General features: G+C 47.1%; 1 protein-coding gene across 1 annotated transcript in view; it reads right to left on the bottom strand.

Moving 5' to 3' along the window:
• Positions 1–22,053, bottom strand: part of Gfod2 (glucose-fructose oxidoreductase domain containing 2) — a 47,851-nt gene extending 25,798 nt beyond the window's left edge. The window contains exon 1 of the mRNA XM_052726947.1: positions 21,863–22,053. The gene's annotated coding sequence lies outside the window, so the exon portion shown is untranslated. The remainder of the gene's footprint in view (positions 1–21,862) is intronic.
• Positions 22,054–22,515: the final 462 nt, after the last annotated feature.

The raw sequence follows: 22,515 nt of genomic DNA, 5'->3' as shown, positions 1-22,515 counted from the left end.
GTATCTAGGTATCTCAGCAAGTGTTAAGGCGACAAATTCATCAAGATAAAGCTCTGAGCTCAGAAGTGTGAGGTCAGGGCCCATCAGCATGGAGACAGACCCCCAATTGTTGATGGTTGTCTTTGGTTCTTTTTGAGGGGCCCGCCATCCAGCTCCCAAATGAATTCACACATGGAGGCTTATTCTTAATTACAAATGCCCGGCCTTAACTTGGCTTAGTTTCTAGCCAGCTTTCCTTACCTTAAATTACCCCATCTACCTTTTGCCTCTGGGCTTTTCCCATTCTCTTACTTTTGTAAATCTTACTCTTACTCTGTGGCTTGCTGGTTGTGTAGCTGGATGCCTGGACCCTGGAGTCCTCCTCCTCCTCCTCTGGCTGCTAGCTCTTAGCTCCTTCCAGATGTCTCCCTCTACATATTCTCTTGGCCCGCCAGCCCTGCCTATCCTTTCTCCTGCCTTGCTATTGGCCAGTTCTTTATTAGACCATCAGGTGTTTCAGATAGGCACAGTAGCACAGCTTCACAGAGTTAAACAAATGCAGCATAAACAAAAGTAACACAGGTTAAAATATTCTACTACACTCAATCTCATCTTAAAACACTTGTGATATTAGCTGAGCTAATTAGAAGCTGTTTTAGGTGTTTTTGTATAAAACAACACCTGTAATTTATGCAAACAGATTCACTAAAACACACTTGTCAAGCACGGCCACAGGTCAGGACTAGGCTGAGAACAAGATACTTTGGTAGACAAAAACCAGACACAGCTTCTGCTCTTAGCAGGAGTTAAGTAAGACAATCAAGTAACCACATAAGCAAGTCAGAACAATCTGAAGTAAATGCTATAAGGAGAACAGGGTACTGTAGGATAAAACTGCTGTCACATAAAGAAGGATTAAATGAGTGAGGCATGGTGGTGGTGCACACCTTTAACCCCAAGACTTGGGAGGTAAGGCAGGGGACTGAAAGAATTCAAGTCCAATCTAAGCTACAAGAAAGAAGGAAGGAAAGAAAGAAGGACATTGATGATATTTACGTAATATATTTTAAGTTTCTTAAGAAAAAGGCACCATCTACATGGGATTGAACGTGATGAAAACTCCAATCCTGGCAGTCCAGTGAATATTAAATATAAGCACAGTAGCTCAATGCCATTAAAATGCTGGATTCAAGCACACACACACACACACACACACATGCTGCTGAGCAGCCTAACTTACAAGGTGAGTTTCAGGTCAGTGAGAGATCCTGTCTCAAAAATAAGGTAGAAGACATTGGAGAAACAACCCCTGCCCTACACACAATACTAGTTTGGCTTCTAGTTTAGGAGGGGAACCACTTTGGTGTAGCATGTAGCTTGGTGATAGAACACATATTCTTCCCAAAAAAGCTTCCCCGCCCAAAGAAGTCCAAGCCTCAACACATCACATGTGTTCAAATTAGAATGGGTCTGAAAGAGGTAAGTTAAACAAGTAAAATGGCCGGGCGATGGTGGCGCACGCCTTTAATCCCAGCACTCCGGAAGCAGAGCCAGGCGGATCTCTGTGAGTTCGAGGCCAGCCTGGTCTACAGAGCAAGATCCAGGACAGGAACCAAAACTACACAGAGAAACCCTGTCTCAAAAAAAACAAAACAAAACAAAGAAAAAAAAAAAAAAACAAGTAAAATGTCCTGAGCCTTGAACTGCAATTATTCAATATGTAATACTACATATTTGGTCACTGTGGATAAAAACCTAAACTTGCCCAATATTTGTCACATACAATTAAATATTGCTAAATACAGGAGCCAATTCACATACTCATCCCTCTTACATCTGTCTGCAACATCTGATGGCCTTCCCACCATCCTTGACAGTTTTCTTTTCTTGGCTTCCAGAACATAAAGTCTCCTGACTTTGCTCCCATTTCTCTAGGCACTCCTCAGACCCTTCTGCTAGCTTCTCCTGATAACCAAGGTGACTACCCAGCCCACTTCTCTAGGCACTCCTCAGACCCTTCTGCTAGCTTCTCCTGGTAACCAATGCAACTACCCAGCCCATTTCTCTTTTCTATTTATACTCCCTTGGTGAGTCTACCAAGTCTCGTGACTTTAAATACCATCTATTCCCTAGTGACTCCTAAAATCATCAGCTAGATCCTTTCTGCTTGAGGCCCAGACCAGTATAATCAATCACCTATCTGACATCTCCACTTGGATGCTTAACAGGCATCTGAAACTTAAAAGGTCCAGAACAAAACACTGTTTCTATTCCTCCCAGGGTGGCTTCATCACTGAAATTGGTAACACAAATCTTCCAATGGCTCACGCCAAAACCTTGGAGTTCTCTTTGCTTCCTTCTCACACTTGGTCTCTGCCTTCTGACTTCACCCTGAATCTAAGAACTTTCCTCTTTCTGTCACCGTCGCCTAAGTTCAAGAGACCGTTCCTCCTACATTACTGCAGTAGCCTAACTGGTTCCCAGTTTCTACCGTCTCCCCATATTACACCCCCAATCTACTCACACAGCACCAAGAGTGACCTGATTACAGTGTAATTCAGATCACATTACGGGCCAAAGGCTTCGCATGTGGAGTAAGAGCGAAATCCTTCCACTGACCTACAAAGCCCTACACCCTACCTGCTGCCGACTTTACCTTTCTGACCTTATACACCAAGCCAGATAAAATGGTTCACTGCTGTATGTATCTCAAACAAGCCAGGCTTGCTCCTATCTTAGGACCATACACTGGAGATGTGCTCTGTTGTATAGAAATCCACTCATCTCCTCCTTCCTTTCAGGTCTCTACTCAAATATAGTCTTTTTTCTATTATTTCTTTACTACTGAGGAAGTGTCCCTAAAGCCTCATACAAGATAGGCAAGTGTTCTATTAGTGATGTTTCCCAACATTTTAAACACAGTCTTATAAGAACAGGTTTATGGTTATATTGTTGTTGTTTTACCCGCCAACCTGCTAGAATTTATGCTCCCTGGGAACAAGTAATTGAGGGCGTGGGGCTTGGAGAGGTCTATTTTCCCATGTTTTTCTTTTCTTTCTTTTTTTTTTTTTTTTTTTTTGTTGTTTTTCGAGACAGGATTTCTCTGTGTAGCTTTGGTGCTGTCCTGGAACTCACTCTGTAGACCAGGCTGGCCTCGAACTCACAGAGATCTGCCTGGCTCTGCCTCCCGAGTGCTGGGATTAAAGTCATGCACCACCACCGCCGGGCCTTTTCCCATGTTTATCACTGATATTTATTATATAACAAATGTTTAATAAATATGCTCTGGGAGGTAAAAAAAAGAAAGATTCAGACCTTGTTCCTGCATAGTCAAGAAACGAAGACACATTTACTGAGCTAATAAAAATTGTACATAGAGAGCTGGAGAAATGGCTCACTGGTTAGGAGTACTTGCAGAGGGGCTGGGCTCAATTCCCAATATCCGCATGGTGGCGTACAACTGGCCGTCTATAACTCCAGTTCTAGGGGATCTGACAATGCCCGCTTTTGACCTTCTAGGGCACCAGGCAGGCAACATGGTGGACATACACACATGCATGCAAAATATTTGCACACATAAAACGAATAAATGTAGTCAGATGTAGTAGTGCACACCTTTAATCCCAGTACTCAGGAGACAGAGGCAAGAGGACCTTTGTGAGTTCCCAGGCCTAGTCTAAATAGGAGTTACTTAGTGAGACCCTGTCTCAAAAACAAAACAACAACAAAAACCCAAGTAAACAAATAAATAAATCTAGAAACAATGTATATAGAGATGGGCATGGTAACTCATCCCTGTAATCATAGCACTTGAGAAGCTGAGGCTGGAGAATTTTGAATTCCAGGCCAACATAGGCTACATATTGAGACCCTATCCAAAAACCAAGACAAACAAAAGAAAAGCTACATGTAATTCAGTAGGGTCTTGGGATATGTATACATATGTAATAAATAGCTCTCTAGCTACAAAATTAGACCCGGGGCTGCTACTCAGTTGGCAGAGTCCCTGAGTAGCATGAATGAAGCACAGGTTCTGTTCCTACCTATCACTGCATACAAACCAGGTGTGGCAGCTTAACTCTAGAACTTAGGAGGCAGAGACACAAGAGTCAGAAATTCACGTTACCCTTGCCAACACAGTGAGTTCTAGGCCAGCCTGGACTAGCTGAGCCCTTGCCTATAAAAAAGAGAGGGAGAGAGGGAGGAAGAGAAGGAAGGAGAGGGAGTGAGGGAGAGAGACAGGGAGGGAGGAGGGGAGAGGGAGGAGGGGAGAGGGAAAGGGAAAGAGAGTTCCGAGACTTAGGCCCCTCCGGAAAAGAGAGGGGGAAGGAGATTTCTAGTTAGGCATGGTAGTTCATGTCTGTAACCCAAACACTCTCAGTGCCACGACAAACAAGACAAGGAGAAACAGCTCAGTCAGTAAAGTACTAGCTGCATATCCTCGAGGACCTGGGTTTAGTTCTCCAACACCCATGCAAAAAGCTGGGGAGTGCCACTGTGCCCCTCTGTGAGTCCCAGTGCTGAGAAACCAGAGACAGGAAGGTCCTGCGCTTGCTGACCAGCTAGTCTAGCCAAATTTGTGAAATCCAGGTTCAGTGAGACCTTGTCACAAAAAATAAGGTGGATAGTAAACGAGAACAGCTGTTATCAATCTCTGGCCTCCATACGCATGTGTCTATACACACACACACACACACACACACACACACACAGACTCAGTTTATGTCCTTTAGTCTGGAAGAGAATCTGGTTTAGTGGTTCAGGAAAGAAAACAAGCACTAGGTGACAGTAAACTGAGGACTAGGAAGAGGAGCTGCCTGCCCTGTGTCTTCTGTGGCAACCTGAGCTCTCAAGAGGGTAGTGTCCTTAACCCAGAACCACCTCTACAACTTTGACCCTCCTTCCCATCACATGAACCACACCTTAGTTCTCCTCACAGTTAAGCTCCCCTCTTACCAGAAAAGAAAACTGTATGTCAAAGTTTGGGGGACCACAGTAGACAGCATGGAGGCTGTGTTCAGTCAAAGGCCACAGACCAATAGAAAAGGAAGGAAAGAAACAGTGGACTCAACAAATGCTGATTCACACATAACCAGTTTAAAAGAAACATGGCAACAGTGAAGCCTCCCTGTCCCCACCCTGCCCCCACAACACTCTGTCACCACACCCCATCAACTGGACATCCTGGTGTCACTTGAAATCACCCACGACTTTGATCTCCAAAGATACCCAGTATTTTCCTAGTCCTGAACATTCACTTCCCCAGCCTAAGGGAGCACCCTAGGCCCCAAATTTCCTGACAATGCTCACAACACAGCTGCTCAGTGGGGCAGGAGCATCCCTCTCTCTCCCTCCCCACTTTGCCTTACACACGCATGCCCCCAGGAGGCCACTGTCTACGCTTGTCTCCTTCAGGTCCTCTGAGGCTGGTCTCTGCACGCACTGTCTCTAAAGCCCCTTTCCAACTTCTCGCTAACTCCTCAGGACTGTCAGGTGTTCCCTTAAGCACCACTTCTCAGAGAACCTGTGTCCTGGGCTGGGAGGAGTGACTCTGGCTTTCTCTGTGCTCACATGGCAACTGTCGAGCAGTCAGAATGGCAGGACACAGCTTCTCTCACGCACTGCTGTATTATCTCCAAGCACAGCTTGAGGAGGGGCGGAGGCTGCGGCATGACCCAGTCACTGAACGAACATGAGGACGAAGGAGTCAAATCAGGCCCAAGCTTGTGAGGATGCCACACCGATTTTCCTTGTCTTTCTGACTTTAGATAAATGATTATTTTCAAATCTTAAGAGTGTAAGCTGGGCTGGTGAGATGGTTCCGTGGATAACGGTACTTGTCACCTAGCCTGACACCTGAGTTCAACCAATCCCTGGGCCCACATGGCCGAAGGAGAGACCTGACTCTGGCAAGTTGTCTTCTGACCTCCACATAAAAATGTGGCATGTGCCGGGGGTTGGGGGTGGGGTGGGGGGGGGTGGCGCGCACCTTTAATCCCAGCACTCGGGAGGCAGAGGCAGGCGGATCTCTGTGAGTTCGAGGCCAGCCTGGGCTACCAAGTGAGTTCCAGGAAAGGCGCAAAGCTACATAGAGAAACCCTGTCTTGAAAAACCAAAAAAAAAAAAAAAAAAAAAAAAAAAATGTGGCATGTGTGCACACACTCACGAACCACAATAAGTAACTGTATTTAATAAAAAAAAAAATTAAGATGTCTGGTTTTGTTTTTTTGTTTTTGTTTTTGTTTTTTCGAGACAGGGTTTCTCTGTGGAGCTTTGCGCCTTTCCTGGAACTCACTTGGTAGCCCAGGCTGGCCTTGACCTCACAGAGATCCGCCTGGCTCTGCCTCCCGTGTGCTGGGATTAAAGGCGTGCGCCACCACCGCCCGGCTTGTTTTTTTATTTAAAGAATGTAAACTGCCGGGCGGTGGTGGCGCACGCCTTTAATCCCAGCACTTGGGAGGCAGAGCCAGGCGGATCTCTGTGAGTTCGAGGCCAACCTGGGCTACCAAGTGAGTTCCAGGAAAGGCGCAAAGCTACACAGAGAAACCTTGTCTCGAAAAACCAAAAAAAAAAAGAATGTAAACTACCTGGAGAATATAATCTCACTTAACTAATACTGTGGAATTCTCCCCTATGGAATGCCATGAAAAAGAATCTTGAACATAGCATAATTCTCGAGGACAGTAAAAGAGATTTAAAAAAAAAATAGGGACAAATGTGTAGCTCAGCGGTAGAGCCCATGTTTACATGTAATGAATCCAAGTTCAATCCTCAGCACCAACATGAGCAAACAGGAAAATAAAAACATAAGATATGTAAAGGCTACCTTTTTGTTTTGCAGAAACTAGGAACCTGTTAGGTACCATTAGATTTTTAGCAACAGTCATGCTAAAATTTAATTAGGAAGGTACCTCTGACTGTCCCCTAGTCTTTTTCATAATCCCTTCGATTCCAGAATTGAGGCAGCATGGCAGCCATGCTAACAAGGCTTAAACTGTAGGGCTGACCCCAAAGAACAAAGACAACCACACCTTGTTATCAGAGCTGGGACCAGGGGCAAGCACACAGCTTCGAAGCTCTGAACAACAAATTCACAGCCAAGGGACTAGCTAGCTACAGCATGGTCATGACTCCCTGACAACTAAAGTCTGAAATGCTAACATGAATGCCTTCAGGGAGATGAGAGAATGTTTCTTCACCTGCAATTATGTTCTGATTGAAAACCAAGAGACAGCCAGGTGCAGCTAGTTCCAGGACAGCCAGGGCTACACAAAGAAACTGTCTCAAAAAAAAAAAGAAAAAAAAAAAGAAGCTGGGCAGTGGTGGCACACCACCAGCACTCAGGAGGCAGAGCCAGGCAGATCTCTGTGAGTTCAAGGCCAGCCTGGGCTACAGAGCAAGCTCCAGGAAAGGCGCAAAGCTACACAGAGAAACCCTGTCACGAAAAAAACAAAAAAGAAAGAAAGAAGGGAGGAGAGAAAGAAAGAAAGAAAGAAAGAAAGAAAGAAAGAAAGAAAGAAAGAAAAAGAAAGAAAGAAAGGAGATAAAGCTGGCCATGGTAATGCACAGCTATAATCCCAGTCCTTGGGAGGCTAAGGCGGGAGGATCACTGAATTTTAGGTCAGCCTTGGCCACACAGCAAGACCAGAAAAGAGGAGGAGGAGGAGGAGGACGAGGAGGAGGAGGAGGAGGAGGAGGAGGAGGAGGAGGAGGAGGAGGAGGAGGAGGCGGCGCCTGGCGGTTGGTGTCACACACCTTTAATCCCAGCACTCGGGAGGCAGAGGCAGGCAGATCTCTATGAGTTCAAAGCCAGCCTGTTCTACAAAGTGAGTTCCAGCACAGCCAAGGCTGTACAGAGAAACCCTGTCTCAAAACACAAAAAACAAAACAACAACAAATAAAACACAAACAAAAAAGGAACAGTCTGGTGTGGTGGTGCATACTTTTAATCCCGACCTCTGGGAGACAGACGGGCCAATGGAGACCAGCCAGAGCAACATAGAGAACAGGTCTCAAAAACAAAACAACCCAACTAAAAACAAAACAAACAATAACAACAAAAGCAGTGGTGGTGACATGGCTCGGGGCTTGATGGCACTTGCTGACAAGCAGGACAATCTGAATTTGCTATCTGGGACTCACATGGTGGAAAGAAAAGACAAGCAATAGAAGTTGACCTCTCACCACCACAACATGTGCACAGATACAGACAGACAGACAGACAGACAGAAACACACACAAACAGAAGCAAAGGGAAGGGGGGTACATGGAAGGAGAGGGAGTGGAAAAGAACTGAAAAGGGAAGGAAGGGGAAGAGGAGGAAAGAGGTATTGGTTGACTCTTACCAATTTGTTTCCATAAATATTACTTATTTGAACAGTGCCTTCAGTGACTCTATGACGCGGTCACATATTTCCGCCTTCCCACTGGGAGCAAAGCCAAAAGCAAGACAAAGGAAAGAGAAGCCATCCCTCAGGGCAGTCACTTGCTAGGCAGCCACCACCTCAGAGCACAGAGGCACCAGCTCCCCTCTGCACTCACTGCACACAGGACAATGACCAGCCTGCTCCCCTCTGCACTCACTGCACACAGGACAATGACCAACCTGCTCCCCTCTGCACTCACTGCACACAGGACTCCAATGACCAGCCTGCTCCCCTCTGCACTCACTGCACACAGGACTCCAATGACTAGCCTGCTCCCCTCTGCACTCACTGCACACAGGACAATGACCAGCCTGCTCTCCTCTGCACTCACTGCACACAGGACAATGACCAGCCTGCTCCCCTCTGCACTCACTGCACACAGGACAATGACCAGCCTGCTCCCCTCTGCACTCACTGCACACAGGACAATGACCAGCCTGCTCCCCTCTGCACTCACTGCACACAGGACAATGACCAGCCTGCTCCCCTCTGCACTCACTGCACACAGGACTCCAATGACTAGCCTGCTCCCCTCTGCACTCACTGCACACAGGACAATGACCAGCCTGCTCCCCTCTGCACTCACTGCACACAGGACAATGACCAGCCTGCTCCCCTCTGCACTCACTGCACACAGGACTCCAATGACTAGCCTGCTCCACTCTGCACTCACTGCACACAGGACAATGACCAGCCTGCTCCCCTCTGCACTCACTGCACACAGGACAATGACCAGCCTGCTCTCCTCTGCACTCACTGCACACAGGACAATGACCAGCCTGCTCCCCTCTGCACTCACTGCACACAGGACAATGACCAGCCTGCTCTCCTCTGCACTCACTGCACACAGGACTCCAATGACTAGCCTGCTCCCCTCTGCACTCACTGCACACAGGACAATGACCAGCCTGCTCCCCTCTGCACTCACTGCACACAGGACAATGACCAGCCTGCTCCCCTCTGCACTCACTGCACACAGGACTCCAATGACTAGCCTGCTCCCCTCTGCACTCACTGCACACAGGACAATGACCAGCCTGCTCCCCTCTGCACTCACTGCACACAGGACAATGACCAGCCTGCTCCCCTCTGCACTCACTGCACACAGGACTCCAATGACTAGCCTGCTCCCCTCTGCACTCACTGCACACAGGACAATGACCAGCCTGCTCCCCTCTGCACTCACTGCACACAGGACAATGACCAGCCTGCTCCCCTCTGCACTCACTGCACACAGGACAATGACCAGCCTGCTCCCCTCTGCACTCACTGCACACAGGACTCCAATGACTAGCCTGCTCCCCTCTGCACTCACTGCACACAGGACAATGACCAGCCTGCTCTCCTCTGCACTCACTGCACACAGGACAATGACCAGCCTGCTCCCCTCTGCACTCACTGCACACAGGACAATGACCAGCCTGCTCCCCTCTGCACTCACTGCACACAGGACAATGACCAGCCTGCTCCCCTCTGCACTCACTGCACACAGGACTCCAATGACTAGCCTGCTCCCCTCTGCACTCACTGCACACAGGACAATGACCAGCCTGCTCCCCTCTGCACTCACTGCACACAGGACAATGACCAGCCTGCTCCCCTCTGCACTCACTGCACACAGGACAATGACCAGCCTGCTCCCCTCTGCACTCACTGCACACAGGACTCCAATGACCAGCCTGCTCCCCTCTGCACTCACTGCACACAGGACAATGACCAGCCTGCTCCCCTCTGCACTCACTGCACACAGGACAATGACCAGCCTGCTCCCCTCTGCACTCACTGCACACAGGACAATGACCAGCCTGCTCCCCTCTGCACTCACTGCACACAGGACAATGACCAGCCTGCTCCCCTCTGCACTCACTGCACACAGGACTCCAATGACTAGCCTGCTCCCCTCTGCACTCACTGCACACAGGACAATGACCAGCCTGCTCCCCTCTGCACTCACTGCACACAGGACAATGACCAGCCTGCTCCCCTCTGCACTCACTGCACACAGGACTCCAATGACCAGCCTGCTCCCCTCTGCACTCACTGCACACAGGACAATGACCAGCCTGCTCCCCTCTCCACTCACTGCACACAGGACTCCAATGACCAGCCTGCTCCCCTCTTCATTCACTGCACACAGGACAATGACTAGCCTGCTCTCCTCTGCACTCACTGCACACAGGACTCCAATGACCAGCCTAATGACCTATTCTGTGAAGCATAATTACCCCATGCACAGAGGGTCAGCTAACTGGGTCATAAAGGAGAAGTAAATGTAACACCACAGATGCATTTAGTTTGCTATTAAGTTACAAAGCTTCAGCTGGTAAGAAAAGCATTCCTCTGCCAGCTCTAGCAGATCTTTATTGGTTTTTGTTTCTTTTTTGTTTCGTTTTTTCGAGATAGGGTTTCTCTGTGTAGCCCTGCCCGTCCTAGAACTCGTTCTGTAAACCATGCTGGCCTCAAACTGGCCTCAAACTAACAGAGATCCATCCGTCTGCCTGCTGAGTGCCGGGGGGGGGGGGGGGGGGGGGGGGGGGGGGGGGGGGGGTGGGGGGATCAAAGGTGTGTGCCACCACTCCTGGCTACTGTTTCTTTTAAGTTACAGTTATTTACTTATTTGTTAATTTAGTGTGCACACTTGTGGCGGCCAGAGACAACTTGCAGGAGTTGGTTCTCTCCTACTGTGTAGGTACTAGGACTCGAAACTCAGGGGGTCAGGCTAGCAACAGTGACTTTACCCACTGAGCCATCTAACTGGCTCTTTAAAATACAGCCACAGTGAGCTGAGCATGGTGGCACATGACTGTAATCCCAGCACTCGGGAGGCAAGGCAAGAGAACTGCCCAGAGTCTAAGGCCAGGAGGGGCTACATCGTGACTATCAGACCAGCCTGGGCAACAACTAAGATCCTGTCTTAAAGCACAGGCAGGCGCGCACACACACACACACACACACACACACACACACACACACACACACACACGACACAGACACGCAGATTCAGACATACAAACACATGCAGGCAGCAGGAGGGACTGGGGATGTAGATTGGTTGGTTCAGCGATTGCCTAGCACGTTTGAAACCCTGGGTTAGATCTCCAGCACTCCATAATCCCTATGACATGGCCCACACCTGTAATCCCAGCTCTAGCGGGTGGAGGCAAGTAGATCCAAAGTTCATCAAAATTTGGTTACACAGCAAATAAGAGGGCAACTTCCGTGACAGGAGGCACTTTCTCCAAAGAGAGAGAGAGAGTGACATTTTTTTTCCTAATAGTGCTTCAATAGTGAGTACCAGGCTAGCACCAGCCTAGGAACATTCTCAACCCTTTCTCTCCAAAAATTTAATCTAATCCCTCCTCAACTTCATCATGACTTCCATGAAGACATTCCTAACTTCCAGTCTCCAGCTGGAAAAGCAGCTTCAGCTCCACCTCACGCTCCGTTCTTCTCAGGGTCTGCTGGAAATTCCCGCCGGCTGACGACCAGCATTGTCAACCAGAAGTCCTCTTTCCCTCAAGTCCGAAGCTCCTCCTGTGCCCCCCTCCCCCCAACAACATGCCATCACCAGAGTTCTTTCCTCATTCATTTCCTACCATTTTTAGTCACAAGGAGTCAGGCATGTCAGGACCTGGGGCACACAGGAGTGACTCAAACAGGCCATGTCCCCGGAGCTCAGTTTCCATTTCTTGCTTGGCTCTAGCTGGAGAGACTGATGATTGGGAGTCTGAGGGTGGCAAGCCATGTAGTAACAAACACTGGTTTGTCTTTAAGGCACTGAGGGCAAACTCTCAATCCCTAGACACAATTTTGTTACACAGTTTGGTTTTACTTGTGGTGCCAAGAACAAGGTGAGTTTTTACTTACGATGCTTTTTCAATGGACAAACTAACTGACATAAGTCTTAAGGTTTTCACTTTCTTGTTTGTTTTTGCTTTTGAGACAATCTCAATACACAGCCTTGGCTGGCCTGAAGTTCTCTCTGTAGACCAGGCTGGCCTTGAACTCACAGGGATCCTCCAGCCTCAGCCTCCCAATTGCTGGAATTACAGGCATGAGCCACCACACCCACTTCTGGAAATGCAGAAATCAGCTCACCAGAACCAGCAAAGTGGCCCAGTGGGTAAAAGCACTCACCCCCAGGCTCACAGATCTGAGTCGCATCCCCAGAACCAACACATAGGCTAGAACTGTCAGGTCCAAAAGGTTGTGGTGTCTATTAGCATACCAAAGCTCGCTGGCCTCCACGTCTTCTCGCCCCTAAACTTCTCCAGCGTGTGGGCTTCCTTCCCCAGATTCTCATGCCCTTACAACCTTCTTATCTAGTTATGCGCTCTCTCTTTTGTCTTCCTCGTCTGGCCTCCTCTCTCTTGGTCGTCTTTGCTGAACTCTCTTTCTCCTCCTCTCTTCCAGTCTGCTGGCCACGTTTAGTCTACTACTTTCTCTCTCTGCTCTGGACTCTTTCAGATGCCTCTGTGCGGGGCGATTACCCACCAACCCCACAGTTCCCCAGAGTTTTCTTTAGTGCGAGCAGCAGGAAATACAGATAGAAGGATTTAGATTGTGGAGATAAACAGATAGAAAATAGAGGATAGCCTCGAGAGGGCCTGGAACCTATTCCAACGGGCCCCGACTGTCTCTGCCCCATTTATTTATAGAGACGCCAAGGGGTGGAGCAAAAGACCTCCTCCCCCAGCACAGCCAAGTGCAGACCATCTCAGACACCTGTACTCGGGCCCATGGTCCTAATCATCCTCTCTATGTGGACCTGCTGGGTAAAGCCACGAGGAAATGGCTGAAAATGGGCTCCCACACCTCTGACTATACTCTCCCTCATATCTACAATAAAAACCTTCTCCTCAACTATACCTTGGAGAAGTCATGTCATCAGTTTATAAATCTGGTGCCAAAACCCTCAGTAAATACAAGAACCAACTCCAAGTTGTCCTCTGCCCTCCACACTTGCACTGTGGCAAGCGCATGCACACATGCATGCACATGCCCACATGCATGCACATGCACACACAAGTGAAGTAAATAATGACGAAAAATCTGCTTACTAGCTGGGCCATAACTATGCTTAGAGCGAGCCTCTAGCTCAGCAGTTCTCAACCTGTGGGTCATGACCCCTTTGGGAAGTCGAACGACCCTTTCACAGGGATGCATATCAGATATCCTGCATATCAGATACTTACATTATGGTTCCTAACAGTAGCAAAATCACAGTTATGAAGTAGCAACGAAAATAATTTTATGGTTGGGGGTCATCACAACATGAAAAATTGTATTAAAGGGTCATAGCGGTAGGGAGGTCGAGAACCACTGCTCTAGATGTTAACTATGGGATGTAAACTAAGGCAGTCACTTTTTTTTCCCGCCACACTACCCCTTTTTATTTTGTTGCTATGTAGTGAAGGGCCAGCTCTAAATACAGGTTATACACAGGATGTGCCTAACTGAAAATACTCATTCATTTAAGTATTTTAGAATTTTCTGTTCCTGTTTAAATGATGTCTTATTCACTACTGAGACTGTACACTCTTTCAGGACAAAAACTGAATTTTTAGTATTAGGCAGCTACTAAGTCCCTGAGAATTAATACTTACAAATACATTGAAGATAACATTTCTTTATAATCTGGTGGTTATTTAAATGCACTTAAATGTTCTCTGGATAGCAATCAATTATTAAGAAATATTAGGAATCCTAAGTATTAAAAGAAGGATAAACTAATTTTAAAATAAATAGCATGTATGCTGGCTAGTTTTATGAACTTCACAGGCTTGAGAGACGGGAACCTCAACTGAGAAAATGCCTTCATATGACAGGGTTGTAGAAAAGACTGTGGGACGTTTTCTTCGTGATTGATGTGGGAGGAACCAATCCATTGAGGGTGGTGCCAACTCGGTCTGGTGGGCCTAGGTTCTGTAAGAAAGCAGGCTGAGCAAGCCATGGGGAGCACCCCTCCATGGCCTCTGCATCAGTTCCTGCCTCCAGGCTCCTGCCCTGTGTGACTTCCTGCATAACTTCCTTCATTGATGAACTGTGATGTGGAAGCATAAGCCAAATGAACCCTTTCCTCCCCAAGTTGCTTTTGGTCATGTTGTTTATCACAGCAATAGAGACCCTAACTAAGACAGCATGATCAAGTCAAGCCCGGCAAGATGGCTCGGTGGGTAAACCAGAGCCATACAAGCCTGATGACCTGAGTTAAATTCCTAGAACCCACATAAAAGTAGGAGAGAACAGCCGGGCGGTGGTGGCGCACGCCTTTAATCCCAGCACTCGGGAGGCAGAGGCAGGCGGATCTCTGTGAGTTCGAGGCCAGCCTGGTCTACAGCGCGAGATCCAGGAAAGGCGCAAAGCTACACAGAGAAACCCTGTCTCGAAAAAAACCAAAAAAAAAAAAAAAAAAAAAAAAAAGTAGGAGAGAACTTACTCCAAAAGCTGTCTCTGACTTCTTATGCCATAACGTGTGTGCCCATACATGAACATCTCACACGTTCACACAGGCACGCACATACACACACACAGAGGCACACTCTTTTTTTTTTGGTTTTTCCAGACAGGGTTTCTCTGTGTAGTTTTGGTGCCTGTCCTGGATCTCACTCTGTAGACCAGGCTGGCCTCGAACTCACAGAGATCTGCCCGCCTCTGCCGCCTGAGTGCTGGGATTAAAGGTGTGCGCCACCACCGCCCAGCATTAGGCACACTTTTTAAAACATTTAAATACAATGAAACTATTTTGAAAGTAATATCATATAAGGAAATAATATATTATTTACTCCACTGCCCCCAAACACAAGCTGGATCTCCTGAATACTCCACACAGGACTATAAATGCAAAAGGCTGAAAAGAAACAGGGAGTACAGCTGACCCCTTCTAGAGCCACCCCCAAACCGGCTCCTCTCAGAGACAATCATTTTCTAGCATGAGCCACCATGGGGCTGCAGAAGAAACTAATCACATGGACTATCCTCTGCTTTGGAGTGTTGTCTAACAATAAAAACCAACAAGGCGCTAGGATGGCATCGCTCAGTAGTAAAGCACTTGCCTAGCATGTACAATGTCCAGTACCCCTAAAACCAAACCAAACCAAAACCCAAAACATAAGATCTGTGTGGTGGTGGTGGTGGTGGTGGTGGTGGTGGTGGTGGTGCACACCTTTAATCCCAGCACTCGGGAGGCAGAGGCAGGAGGATCTCTGTTAGTTCTGAAGCCAGCCTTGTTTACAGATAAAGTTCCAGGACAGCCAGGGCTGCTATTATTATTATTATTATTATTATTATTATTATTATTATTATTATTTTGAGACAGGGTTTCTCTGTGTAGCTTTGGTGCCTTTCCTAGAACTCACTCTGTAGTCCAAGTTGGCCTTGAACTCACAGAGATCCACCTGGCTCTGTCTCTGGAGTGCTGGGATCAAAGGCGTGCGCCACCACCGCCCGGCAACCCAGGGCTATTATTTTTATTTTTTTTTTTTTTTTCGAGACAGGGTTTCTCTGTGTAGCTTTGCGCCTTTCCTGGAACTCACTTGGTAGTCCAGGCTGGCCTCGAACTCACAGAGATCCACCTGCCTCTGCCTCCCGAGTGCTGGGATTAAAGGCGTGCGCCACCACCGCCCGGCAACCCAGGGCTATTATAAAAACCAAAAGAAAAAAAATTTTTTGTAATAGTATGGGGAAGTCTTTGATTTTCTCTCATATCTCTTATTTTAACTTTCATAACTTCAATAGTTTTTTCCTTTTTTCTTTTCTTTTTTTTTTTTTTTGGATTTTTCGAGACAGGGTTTCTCTGTGTAGCTTTGTGCCTTTTTCCTGGAACTCACTTGGTAGTCCAGGCTGGCCTCGAACTCACAGAGATCCGCCTGGCTCTGCGTTCCGAGTGCTGGGATTAAAGGCGTGCGCCACCACCGACCGGCGTTTTTTCCTTTTTTGATGGCACTGGGCACTGAACCCAGGACATGTGCATACTAGGCAAGTGTTGTCTCTGAACTCTCAGACCTCTTTCACTTTTAATTTTGATACAAGGTCTTGCCAAAGTCCAGGCTGGTTCTGAACACGCTCTGTAGCCCACAAAGGCCTTGAATTTGTAATCCTCTCATCTCAGGCCTCCACTTGGGATTACAACCCCACATGTACCCTGTTGTTGTTTTTTTTTAAAAGAAGATTAATTTATTTATTATGTATAGTGCTCTGTCTGGAAGCATGCCTGCACACCAGAAGAGGGCACCAGATCTCATTACAGGTGGTTGTGAGCCACCATGTGGGTGCTGGGAATTGAACTCAGGACCTCTGGAAGAGCAGCCAGTGCTCTTAACCTCTGAGCCATCTCTCCAGCCCCCCCTGTTGTTCTTTTACTCACATTAAAAAAAAAAAAACTAAGAAACTGAGGGTTTGGAGTATACCTTAGTGGCAGTGCATTGCCTAGCATGCATGAGGCCCTAGGGACAATGCCCAGCACAAGAAAAATAAACGAAATGGAATAAGACATGACATTTAACTTTTTAAGTAATTTGGATTTTTTTGTCTTCAAACATAAACTGTTTTGTTTTGCTGCAGAGTACTGAACCCAGGGTCTTACACATATGCAGAAAAACTCCATCATTGAGCCACATGCCCCAACTCCTAGACTTACTTTTTAAGTTGATTAACACAAAACTGACGTTTTATGTAAGACAAGTGACATCCTTTTATTAAACTACATACAAATTCTCAATAATACCAAATCTTTGATTTAATTTTCTCCTGAATGCTTTCTAGCTCCACTTGTAGTTCTGCCTAAGAATCATCCCAGTATGAATTTGTACAAATAAGTTTTCAAGCTCTAGAAAGGCACAGAGGCCATTGGCCCTGCCCAATTGGGGGTATCTGATTCCCTTTGCCTGCCTGCCTGCCTGCCTGCCTGCCCTCCTTCCTTTTTCTGAGACAGAGTCCCACCTATGTAGCTGTGGCTGTCCTGGAACTCACAAAGATCCACCTGCCTCTGCCTCTCACGTGCTGGCTGGGATCACAGGTGTGCGCTGCCAGGCCTGTCTGGTTCCTGTTTTAGCCACTGACCTCTCTATCTCAGACTCACTTTATCAGATGGAACTACATGCCCTTTTATTTCTCCTATAGAAAACCAGAAAGTCAGTTCAGTGAAAGTAGATTCTGTTAGTGTTATGGGTTTATCTGGTAAGAGTTCCTTGCGGTTGAACTGTCAAACACTAGTGATTACTTTATTGCAGGTCAGACTTGATAGCTGCCCTCACTTACCCTGAAAATGGAGTGCTGCTAAGCAATTATTTGTCAAAGGTTTCGTTGCCATAGTAACTTAGAAACACCTGGAGAGTCTCTTGTAAGTCCACCTTTCTCTGAAAAAAAGTGTCTGATTGCAGAACTCAAAAACAAAACAACCCCCCAAAACAAAACAAAAAAACCCACAAACCCATGAAGCACAATGAAGCCACATCTATCTACACATCCCAATATAACAATGTCTCTGTAGTTAAGAGTACTTACTGTTGGCCTGGCGGTGGTGGCACACGCCTTTAATCCAGAGATTAAGAGGCAGGCAGATCTCAATGAGTTTGAGGCCAGCCTGGTCTACAAATTGAGTTATAAGACAGCCAGGACTGTTACACAGAGAAGCCCTGTCTGGGGGCAGGGGGTCGGGGAGTAGGGGGAGTGGGGAGGAACAAAAGAAAAAAGTACTTATTGCTATGGCAGAGGACCTGGGTTCAGTTCCTAGCTCCTACATGCCAATTCAAAGCCATTTGTAACTCTAGTACCAAGAAATCTAACACCCTCTTCTGACCTTCATGGGCACCAGACACACATATGGTGCATATACATACATCTAGGCAAACACTCATACTCATACACGCACACACGCACGCACAAAATAAATCTATTTTTTAAATGTTATTTTTCAAGATTTCTAACTGCTGAGCCATCTCTCCAGCTCCAAAATTTTAAAATGTTATATGCATGACTGTTTGCCTACATGTACATCTGTGCACTATGTATGTGCCTGGTGCTCATGGAGGCCAGAAGAAGGCATTGGATCCCCTAGAACTATAGTTATAAGATGGTTGTGAGCTGCTATGTGGGTGCTGAGGTTCAGAACTGGGTCCTCTGGAAGAACAGCCAGTGCTCTTAACCGCTTAGCCATTTCTTCAGCCCCCCAAAAGAAATCTTAAAAACAAAAAACACACAAACAAACAAAAAAACCCCTCATACTTGGAACTGGAGCAATGGCTCAACAGTTAAAAGCATTTGTTACTCCCCAAACCACCCATAAATCCAATTCCAGAGGTTCTGACACTCTCTTCTTCAATGGCACCAGGCACACACCTGCATGCAAAATTTAAAAAAAAATTGCTTATGCCAGGTATGGTGGGTCTTGACTTGGGAAGTAGGAGGATAGCTAAGAAAGTTCCAGGCTGGCTTGGGCTACAGAGTGAAATCTTGACCCAAAAAAAAAAAAAAAAAAAAAAATCACATGTGTATGTTTTATTGAGACAGTCTCAACCATGTATGTATCACTGGTTGTCTCAGAACTTTGAACTCACAAAGATCCATCTGTCCCTTACTCCTGAGTGCTGTGATTAGAGCCAGGTGTTTGCTACCATGCCTGGCTGCATATGTTTGAGATAAGAGCTCACTCTGAGATCTAAATTACTACAGAAATCATATATCTGAATTTCCTAGGCTTTTGTTGATGTTGTTTGTTATTTTTTTTTTAAGATTTATTTATTTATTATGTATATAGCATGTATGACTGCACATCAGAAGAGGGCACCAGATCTCATTACAGATGGTTGTGAGCCACCATGTGGTTGCTGGGAATTGAACTCAGGACCTCTGGAAGAGCAGTCAGTGCTCTTAACCTCTGAGCCATCTCTCCAGCCCTTGTTTGTTATTTTTTATGTTAGGTTCATACTACTAAGATCAGTCTGGTGCTGAACTTCCAGAAATAATCTTGCCTTTAGCTCTCGAGTGCTGGGGTTGCAGGCATGCACTACTACCTGATATTTGTGTGTTTGACTTATTTTAATATTTCTGTTTTGGATTTATTTTGTTATGTTGTGAATGTTTTGCCTGCATGTATATATGTATACCATGTGCATGCCTGGTGCCCCAAGGAGGCCAAGAGAGAGTGCCAGACTCCCTGAACTGGATTTATGGATGGTTGTGAGCCACCATGTGAGTGCTGGGAACCCAACCCATCCTGGGTGAGAACATCAAGTGTTCTTTTTCTACAAGACAGGATCTCTCTATGTAGCCCTGGCTGTCCTGGAACTCACTCTGTAGAACAGGCTGGCCTCAAACTCACAGAGATCTGCCTGGCTCTGCCTCCTGAGTGCTGGGATTAAAGGCATGTGCCACCACTGCCCAGCAACATCAAGTGTTCTTAACCATGGAGCCATCTCTCTGGCCCCTTTTTGCAGTTTTGAAACATGATCTTAATATGCTGTCCAAACTGGCCCAGAACTTGCCACCTTCCTACCTCTACCTCCTGGGTGCTAGGATTACAGGCAGGTACCAGCCTCACCTAGCTTGAATTTCTTCACACACACACACACACACACACACACACACACACACACACACACACACACACACGCCAGGGAGGTGGCTGATCAAGTAAAACTACCCTGCTGCCAAGCCTGACACCCAAGTTCCACCCCCAGGATCCACATGATAGGACTAGCTGTCCCTGACCTCCATATTCATGCGCACAAGATAAATAAAATGTAAAAAAAATATTTTTAATGGAAGATTACAGATGTAGCTCAGTTCATGCAGTGCATGCCTAGCAGGCACAAGGTCCTGGGTTCATTTCCTGGTGCCTTATAAAACCAGGTATGGTGGTGCACTCTCAGTACTTGGAAGGTGGAGGCAGGAAGATCAGAAGTTTAGGGTCATTTTTGGCTACACGGTTGAGTCTGAGGCCAACCTGGGCTGTATGAAAACCAATCTCAATATATAAATTGAATAAATAAAGGATTGGACCCAGACCAATAATTTCATAGGAAAAGTGGCACAACCACATGGTAACAGAACATTCTTTATAACAGAATTTTCACCTATAAAACAGGGATTCTTTAGAACTGTCAATTCAGCTGGATGTGGTGGCACACGACTTTAATCCCAGCACTCTAGGCTGAGGCAGAGTCAGACAGATCTCTGTGAATTCCAGGCCAACCTGGTCTACAGATCGAGTTCCAAAACAGTCCAGTCTACAGAGAAAATTCCTTCTGGGGAGGTGGGGGATAGGGATTCTACCAATAGAACTGCATACAAAAATCTTTCACTTCTTGGCCCCAAAACATGTTTTAAATTCATAGCCCCAAAGCCTTAATTTTCTCCTGTTTTCTGTAAAATGGGTGTCCTGAAACTCTTGTATTCTCTGGTGTAGTTTTTTTCAGAAGAAAATGAGTTTCCTTACCACAAATGAATCTAGCTTCCCCTACTTAAAGACAATCATCTTTTCCTTATCACTCGGTATCATAATAATGTTGGATTTTTTTTTCTAGATTAAGGGCTGTTTCTTTCAACTGAACAGTCTTCCATCTTTGTGCCCACAGATCGTAAGAGTGGTGCCTGAGCTGGGTTTTGATGTCTTCCTCACGTATTCTGTCCTTAGCATGACACTGGGAACTACGGACACAGAGAAGGATAACTTCCTTGCTGTCCACCAAACGCAGTTTTATACCTTTACATTTCTGCCCTGTTCTTCAGATCCCGCTGCAGTCTGGAAGGTAAACTGTTCACATACCCATTCACAAAACGCTCACCTCCCAGCCACATCTTCCCTCACCATTCAGGTGTAATAAAGCCTTGACTGAAACACCTCAACTCATCTTTCAGTCTCCTCAAAGTCAGCAGTTTTCTTCCTGAGCGACAAAAGTAGGCCAGAGCCAACCAGGACACTGCACTCGGGGCTGGCAAGGTAAGCCAAACACTTCTGGGATGTTCCTGTTTTCAAGCTGCTACCTGAACACCAGTTTCTTTTATATTTGCAGCAAGAAAATCCCATCTCATTTAGCAAGAGGATGGACCAGCTGCACGACGAGTCCTTTGTCTGAAGTCCCCACACCTCACAAATGCTCATCCACAAAGCACCCATCCTCACACAGGTATGGAGTGGTCTGCTCCGCACTAGGCGAAGCAGCCTAGGGTTTCACATCTGTATAGGGATGGGTTAGGTTCAAGATCCTACAGGATCCAAAATTCTGCGTCCAAATGCCCAGGTCCTATCTCTGAGGTGGGGAAAACGAACCCCAAGACGACCCTCGTACTTAGTGCACTGCACATAATAGCATTTAGCACAGGCCTCCTCCAGCCGGGGCCCCGCGTATACTCGCCTCCAACCTCAGGAGCGGGGCGGCGGCAGAGGCCGGGCCAGCGCCCGCTCCCAGCCGCGCCATGCCCTCCTTCGCCCTCACCCGCCGCCGGCTGCCTCTCACCTGGCACGCTGGCATCGCCCGTCCAGAGCCGCACGCGAGACCATAGATCCGGACGGGTTTCGGAGGCCGCCCGTCCGCCTCGAGGGAGGCTTGTGCGGATGCGCGGGCACCGGAATCCAGCGCACCGACACCGGGAACACGCCGCCCGGTTTCCAAGGAACAGGGGGCTCTGGTAGGGAGGGGCGGGGCGGCTGGAGGACAGCGCATGCTCTGTGACGGGGGTGGACCCGCGAGAGGCGGGGCCGGGATGGAGAGCTGCGCATGCTCGTGCCTTGGGGCGGTGCTTAGGAAACGCGCCGGGAAGCGGTTGCTCTCTGGGTTTCTGCTGTAGAGGTATTGGTGTTAGGGGCTTCCAGCTTCGGAAACTCTCGAGTTTGCCCACTGGCGTCAAGAATGTAGAGTTTTAGAGGTTTTCCGGGAATGAAGAGAGGTCTCGTGTTCAACCTAGGTATCTCCAACTGGTCGGAATGATTGGCCTTCCTATTTGCTCAGGTGTCTGTCTGGTCTCTTCCTCAGGGTGTTCTTTGATTGTTCCTTAAATGTCATTTCTCTTTTACACTGTGACCTCAAGTTCCCTTGACCTCCTTATGGAGCCTGTGTTCTCTCAAGGAAATAGATTTTGTAATGAGACTACCCTTAGTTTTTTCTACCAG

Source organism: Peromyscus californicus, unplaced genomic scaffold (genome assembly GCF_007827085.1).
Source record: "Peromyscus californicus insignis strain IS unplaced genomic scaffold, ASM782708v3 Scaffold_8__1_contigs__length_139910024, whole genome shotgun sequence".
NCBI lineage: Eukaryota > Metazoa > Chordata > Mammalia > Rodentia > Cricetidae > Peromyscus > Peromyscus californicus.
The sequence above is the reverse complement of the archived record's forward strand: the minus strand, read 5'-3'. Positions and strand labels throughout refer to the sequence as shown.